An 8390-nucleotide genomic window follows, 5' to 3' on the forward strand; every position below is an offset into this window, starting at 1 on the left:
GGTGCATAGGCAAAGTAAATACAAGCATAACAAGTCTATGTAATAACAAATGCATCCAAGTATGGTTAGGTCATTCCATCCTCACAACCCAACATGGTTTGAGGCATCAACCTACCACTTCTTTCCCACCCCCATGGCCATAGGTCTCATGAACAAGTAAAGCATGCAAAAAGATACATAAAGATTTATGCAACCTACTTACAATGCAATGCAAGGCCTCCACCACTTGGGGCCATCCCTTACCTTAACAATCTTCTCTTTGAAGCTTTATTTCTTCTTCTCAAGAGAGCTTCCCTCTTCATTTGCTCCCATCTAAATGGCATTTCAACAAGCCACTAAATTTTTTTGCATACAATCATACCCAAAAAAATGAAGAGAAGAAAGCATACTTACTTGATTTCTTCATTATCTTCTCTCTTTCTTCACTCTTCTCTCCATGGAAGACTTCTTTCTCTTTCTTTCTTTCCTTCCTTCTTCATTTCTACAAATGGCCAAAAGGGAGACAAGTCTCCCACAAATGCAGGGGCATGATTTTCTCTAATCCATATAATCATGCCTCTTATTAAATGCTTGAAAGACCATTTAATATTTCTTTTGCATTTAATTAATTCCTTCTCCAACTCATAAATCCACATATATAATTTCTCTTAAATTTTCAAGATTATGCCAAGTGTCACTCTAAGACACAAATTTGGCTTCCAATTCTTTATCTTGGTCCTCCATGTGGCATTACCACATTAATTCACCAATTTAGGGAAAAATAATTATTCTCCTCAATAATTTAATATCCACCATTTTCCCTATTTTCCATAATTAATTTCCTTTATGGAATCACTCCAAATCACCAAAATTCTCATTTCATGAATTATTAATCCCATATCTCCACATAAACACAAATTTGGGATTTAATTCACTTACTCACCTAATTCCACATAGGAATTATTTCCAATTTTCCAAAATACCCTTTTTATTGGATTTCTCTATCCAAATTACCAAATTACCCTTCTCATGGGCATTCTCAACCTCAATGATCATCACTTCCTCAAGGGCATTTTTGGAAGTTTACTTACTTCATTTCCTATTCTCTTAACACCGGTTACACCGGGTGTTACACCTCCCGAGAGGCGCTATGCGTGCGCCATTGAGAAAGCTCTCATTGGAGGAGGCTGTCGTGTTCACGAGGCACTTCGGAGTAGTTCTCGTTGTCTTCTCATACATTTTATACCTGATCATGCATCGATATAAACTATTTTTGGAGTTTCTCACTAGAAGATTCATCTTCTAATTGGACTATGTCCTTGGAATATTCAAACATTCCAGGTTCGACTAGTGGCTCTAAGGGAAAGGAGGTAGCTGAAGAATAAGTTTAATTTGTTGTCTATAGCATGTTTAGAATATCTTCATTTATATGCAAACCTATGTAAATTTGGATATGTTTAAGATGTTCAGTTATCATTTGTGAGAGATGATGTAATACATTTTGTAGATGTCTTGAACAATTTTATGATAAAGCATTATGGTTGTGAACCATATCAGGTTCGATCTAGCTTCCGCATTTGAAATTTTAACACCTGCCTTAGCTATTTGATTATTGGGTTTGTTAAGCTAAGAAGGTGAAAATTAGGGTTTTTGGATATTGTGTGATGTATGACAGTGATTGTGATATGAAAAATTTTTATTCCCGAAATCCTAAGTTATAACACGCTCAAGAAATTTTGAGGTGTTACAGTTGGTATCAAAGTGAACCTAAGGAAAAGTTCGCATGTGGCTAGAGGAGTAAAGCCATCATAAGTTTTGGGAATTAGATTAGAATTTTTGAAATATTTAGTGGCATACTCTAGTTGCTTATTCAAATTGAATTGTGCCATGCTGTGATGATTTAATAGATCACCCTGTCTTCTTGCCAGATGGTGAATACAAGAAGGAACAGGCGCAAGAGAGGCAATGGCGAAGAAAGCAACACCAACCCGCACCCAGGAGGTGGTGTGGAAGGTCAAAGAGATGCACGAGTCGACCTTGGTGAAGGCCGGATTGATAGGATCGAGAAAATCCTAGAAGGCATGGTTGGGTGAATTTTGGAGTTGCGGCCCGAGCAAAGAAGAGTAGATTCCTTGGAGAGGTATCTACGACAAAATCTGCCAGTGTTTCGAGGAAAACCGGCAGATGACCCCGCAGTCAGTGAATACTGGTTGAGCTAGACTGAAAAGATCATACAAAGATTAAGAATCCTGAATGAGGACAAGGTCGAGTGTGCGACCTATATGCTAGAAGAGGAAGCGGCCCAATGGTGGAGGTCTATGCAGCGAGCGATACCTAACCGAACAGGATCTCAGGGGTCAGCAACAGATGTAGAATTGGGGGAGGCACCCCAGATGTCGTGGGAACGATTTAAGGAGCTGTTCAATGAAAAATTCTTTCCCACTTGCTAGAAGTTGGCTAGAGCTCGAGAGTTTATGAACTTACGCCAAGGACCAAATATGTCTGTGGCCTAATACGAGGTTGAATGTTTGCGGTTAATCAAGTATATGCCGTTGTACGGGATGGACGATGTGGAAAAGGGACAAAATTTTTTACAAGTCTTGCGAATCGAATTTCAACAGCTGATGAGCCTGGTCCATGTGGAGTCTTATGTAGACATAGTTTTCAAAGCTATGAAGGCCGAGGAGAATATGACGTGGGTGGCAGAACTAAAGGCCACAACTGTTCAAACTGGAGGATAATCAGAAAAATCCCACTCGACTATGGGACCTCGGGATGGGAAGATCGTGAAAAAGGGCAAGGCGTGCTTTAAATATAAGAAGAGGCACCCGGGCAAGAGGTGCGATGGCCAAAGCATTATCTGTTACACCTGTGGATAGCCTGGGCATACTTCCAGAAATTGCTCGAAGGAACGGTCCAAGAAGGTAAAGCCATAGCAGCAACACCAGTGAGCGTGATCTGCTACAATTGTAACCAACATAGGCATATCTCGAGGAATCGCCCGAAAAAGAAAGAGCAGCCGAAGGGACCAGATAGGGGCGAGTCTATAATTTGACCAAAGAAGACGTAGAAGTGAACCCTGTAGTTATCCAAGGTACTCTCTTCATTTTGGATACTCTTGTGCATGCATTGATAGATCCAGGGTCTACTCATTCTTTTATATCGCATGCTTTGGCTAGAAGTTTGAGAGTAGAAACTGAGTCTATGGGGTGTCTTATGGTGATTTCGACACCTATGGGTAAAAGTATGAAGTCCTCAGAAATGGTGAGGGGATGCAAAATTAGCCTGAGTAATGTTCGGTTCCAGGCTGATCTGATTCTGTTATAAGTATATGACTTCAACGTAATCTTAGGGATGGATTTCTTGTCCAAGTTCGATGCCAATATAGACTGTTAATCGAGACTGTCGAACCTCGATGATTGTAAAAAAAAAAAATATTTCGGATCTGCAGCAAGGGTGCGACCCCAAAGTCGTCTCTCAAAGGAACCTCAATACAAATCTGTCATGACAAGAACTGAACGAGGGAGGTTTTTTGATGAAAAGAAAGTATGAAGATTGAGTAAAAATATAAAAACGAAATTGTCTATGGATCCAAACGCAACCAATTACAAATCTTTCCCTTAAACCAGGTTTTCATCATCCCTTCTTATAGATTAGATCTAGCCGAGTTTCAACACCCAAAATTTGCATAAATAAATCTCTAACAACCGTCTAGAGATCAAATCAAAGCTGATATAAAAATCAAAGAAAACCTCCTTCAATCAGTCTACCAATTTTAATCTTCATTCACACAGATTCCAGAACCTAGTATCCATAACCATCCATACCAAGTTATTTGTTTCTGCTTCTTTCCTTCATGTGTTATATCAACCGACTATAACATTAAAACCGCAATGTAGAAAAGAGAAATCCACTCCGTATATGTTCATACAACCATCTTGAACATGCACTAGAATAAGCGAAAAAGAAGTAGAGAAAACTTAAAACAAATATAATTGAAATTCAAACCAGATTTCGTAGAAGCTTTCGGGATTCAAACCATGGAATAAGTTCAGATTTGCAACTGATTACAAGTGTTTAGCCCTCCATGGAGAAGAAAACGAAAATAGAGAAAAAATGGCTACTATTCATGAGACAAAAAAATATATATATATCTCCACTTAATGGCCTCCTAAGGTGCTTGCTTAAGGAGGAAACCCTAGGTTACCGCAAGTTCACAGCCGATTGCGAATAGGATAACATGCGTTATGGGCTTCAGCCCCTTCATAAAAATTATAGATCAGGAAGAGTAGATGAATTTGGGATTTTTAATCACTTGATTTGGATATCGGACGCCCAAGTTATGGCCTTTTAAAGAATTAGTGTCCAGTGTAGCTTTCCTAATTTAACCCAGCTATCTGGTCCCGACTTTGAAGCGATGTTTGGAGGCCCAAACGAACTCATATTTGGACAAAAAATACCATTACAGAAAGACTAAGAAGTCGTCTACAATATCTCTGAAGACATCATTCACGTTCTGAGATTATAACTTGGCCAAAAATTTGAAAGAAGCATAGAAGGTCAAATCTGTCAGCACACTTTAGCTTCTTCGTCTCCAATCTCCTTGTTTCCCTTCTTGCCATCAAAATTCCTTATGACCCAGGAAGCCCTAATCTGTCCAAAATAAAATAAAATAGTGTGAAGCCCAATTCTTATAAAATAAAATAAAACAAAATCAAGATGAATAAAATGACACAACTAACGTGCAAAAAGACTAAATATGAGGGCTAAATAATATGAAAATATGCGCTCTATCAAATTCCCCCACACTTAGACTTTTGCACTCCTGGGCAAAACACTAGACACTAACACTCAATAACAAAAGGGATGTGAAGAATGCAAAAGTTAAAGGCAAGGCAAGCTTTACAGGAATCCAGCATTCAAAGATCACCTTTCCTAAACTTCCAAGAAGACAAGTAGCATGGCAATTCATTCAATAAGACAAATCAAAAGTAGCAGCCTCTCACAGGACAAGTGTATGCTCTCAAATCTCTCAAGAGGTGGTGGTGACTATTTCACTCAAATTCACCCAATCACAATTCCACTACCATAGGCTTGTTTATCTTCTCAATCTCCACTATCCATGTCACATGCATACCTCAAATCAAAAGGACTTTATTCAAGGGTTGTAATGTGGGGAGGAAAGAAATGGAAAGTGTAACGCCCCGCTCTCACCTACGGGTGTTACTCACGAATAGCTAACTTACTATTCACACGCTAGGGCAAAGATGAAGAGATGGCTACGTTTCAACGGGAAACGACCTAGGTGGGAACTAGGCTTTGCCCTCTCTTCGCTCCACTCGAGGGTCCGGGAATTATCAAACGACCCATTAAAACCCGAAACCTCACAATTGTCACCCCTTCTCAAGCTCTTTAATGAAGAGTTAAGGGTGACCTCCCAGGATCGAAAGAAATAAACTAACTCCATACTTCACATAAATTATGGCATAACGCCTTAATTGTAAAAAAGTAATTTTTCTTTTTCTTTGCCCCAACCATTAACCCACTTATCTCACTTCCAATTCCTTTGGAAAATATTTGGATTAATATTTCTTTGGAAAAATTTTAATAAATTTTCCTCATTAAATCTCCATTGATTTTCCCTTTAATTATTTCAAAATACCATAATTTTCCAACCATTAGGAAATTAATTCTTTTGAAATACAAACCTTAAGGCATCCTCATCCAATTTCAAAATTTAAGGAAAATATTCCATTATTTTAATTTCCCAAAATATAGAAATTTTTCCACAATTGCCTCAAATTCATATTAATTTAAAAATTAATTTGGAGGCTAAAATACTCCTTTATTTATTTATTTAAATATAATTTATTTCAGAATTTCCAAATATACATAATATATATTTAAATAAATAGAAATAAAATTAAATTAAAATAAAAAAAATCCCACAGCAGCAGCAGGGGGGGCGTGCGTCAACCAGCCGCGCCCCCCCAACGCGGGCCGCGCGTGCGCTGGCCGCCCGGCCGCGCGCGCGCGGGCCGCCCGACCACGCCCAGCCCGCACCCTGGCACCAGCACACTACCACCTACCTTTTTTATTAAAAATATATATATATATTTTTTTTTAAACTCAAATTTTCCAGAATGTTTTTTCACATCAAATGGCTTCCAAAACATTCAAGTTTGCCACTTTACAACCATATTAAGCATTCATTACATATTTAACAAAATAAATACCACATTTCTCACTAAACCCACAAAATACATACACTTCACATGCATTTCCCATTTCTTCATTACCTTCAACCTTGTAAAACTCCCTTTTCCTTAGATGATTCTCCACCTACATAGAGGTCAAAGGACCTTATGAGCCAATGCTCAGTAAGGGTGCTATGCAAATGTAAATGAAGTATGAGAAACATAACATGTAATGCAAATGCAATGCATATTAAGGGTAGTTCTCCATGCCCTCATAACCACGTAGGTTAAGTCACCAACCAACCCCTCACTCCCATCACAAGTCCTCCTTATGGCCATAGGATTAATAGGTCCACTAGGGCACAAAACATGCAAAGAACCATCACATGCAACTCATACAAACCATGTATAAATGCAAGCAAAACCCGACCACTTGGGGCTATCCCTTACCTTGTTTTCTTTGAAGCTTCAACACTTCCACAAGCCAAGAATCTCTCTTAAACTTTAATCACCCTTAAAGAAAAATAATAAAGGAATTTTTAGCTCTTATACACAAAAACTAAGGCTATTTCATGAGAGGGAAAGAAGGCTTACCTCTCTTGCCTTTCTTCTTCCTTCTCCCAACCTTAGCTCTTCTTGCTTTCTTTCTCTTCACAAATGGGGAAAACCTTGAACTAAATTCTCAATTCCTTATTTATAGAGCTTTTCTACTCAATCCATGCCAAATTTCAAGATTACATCTTAGCCATTGATTTTTTCTTTAATTCAAGAGACTCAATCTCAACTCTCCAACACAAGCACAATCCTTGTGCTTCTCTTAATCTCCAATCCTAGCCATTGATTTTAAGAGAACTCATCTCTAGTCTCTAAAGAAACACAATCCAAGAGACTTAGTCTCTTTAAATCTCAACCTTTGATTTTATTTGGAGATTAAATCCTCAACCATTGGATCAATCTCTAATTCCCATAATTCTCCCATTTTCACAATTAATAAATAATGACTAATTTCAAGATTGACTAATTTCTCCATTTTCTATTTAATTTAAATCCAAAACTTTTCAAGCAATTAATGGAGACTAAAAATAATTTCTTTTTGATTTAAATTTAAAGGCTCTTGAAAGACATAATCCATTTACTTTAGCATTTATTTAAATCTACCATTTTCCCACATAAATGCTTGACTATTTTCCATTTAATATGGAATTTTTTTTAATTCTCTCCATAATGGCTCTCATCAATGCTTGAGAGACTAATTTCTTTTCTTTTTGCTTTTCTTTAAATCCCACTCTTGTTTCATAAGATCATGCCAAGTGTCACCAATTACACTTAATAAAATTATTTCTTATTCCCCAAATTTAATTAAATCCCAATCCATGAGATTTTGCCAAGTGTCACAAATCTAATCATACTTGGCTTCCATTTCAATTTCCTAATTATCCATACACTTAATCAAGAATTAAATTCTCCAAAAAAAATCAATTCTCCAATATAAATAATTTCTCCAAAAAGAATTTATCCTTTTTATGGGACGGAACTCCAAATTACCGTTTTGCCCCTTCTAAGGCATCCTATCTATTATGTGCCTTCTCATTATTTCAAGGGTAAGTATGGAATTCTCCATATATCAATATTCCCTTAATTGATAAAATTTATCATAACTTATCAAGGGTATTACACTTAATACCGATTACACCGGGTGTTACAGAAAGACAACAATGAAGGAAAACATGCCTTAGGTCGAGAAAACACTTCATGCAATTCCAAGATCAAGAGATAGAATTTCCAAGCATAGACATTATGAAAAACTTTGCATCTTTATTTGGTTGAGTGCGTTTTACTCTCCTTCTCACCATTTTATCCTTTTGCTAGCTTTTCTTTTTCTTTTTCTCTTTTTTTTTTTTTTGATAGATGCAAGTGGCCTTTGGCCTTATGACTTGCTTACTTGATGAATTCAATCTCTCTCTCTCTAGAATGCACTTAATGTCTTTTTCCTAAGATTGGAAGGCTCAAAAAGGGGAGAAATATGAAAAAAAATGGAAGGTAAAAAGAATGGCTCAAAGGGGCAAGCAAAGGGAAAACAATGTTTTTTTTTTTTTTTTGATAACCAAATGGCCGAATGAGTTTGAAAGAAAAGAACGCCTTAATCGTATTTGGGTCGTGCATGAACAAATATAGCCTCAACCAAGAATCAAAACAAGTTCTAGAGTGGAGATC

The sequence above is a fragment of the Diospyros lotus genome, chromosome 1, assembly GCF_014633365.1.
Source record: "Diospyros lotus cultivar Yz01 chromosome 1, ASM1463336v1, whole genome shotgun sequence".
NCBI classification, from domain to species: Eukaryota; Viridiplantae; Streptophyta; class Magnoliopsida; order Ericales; family Ebenaceae; genus Diospyros; species Diospyros lotus.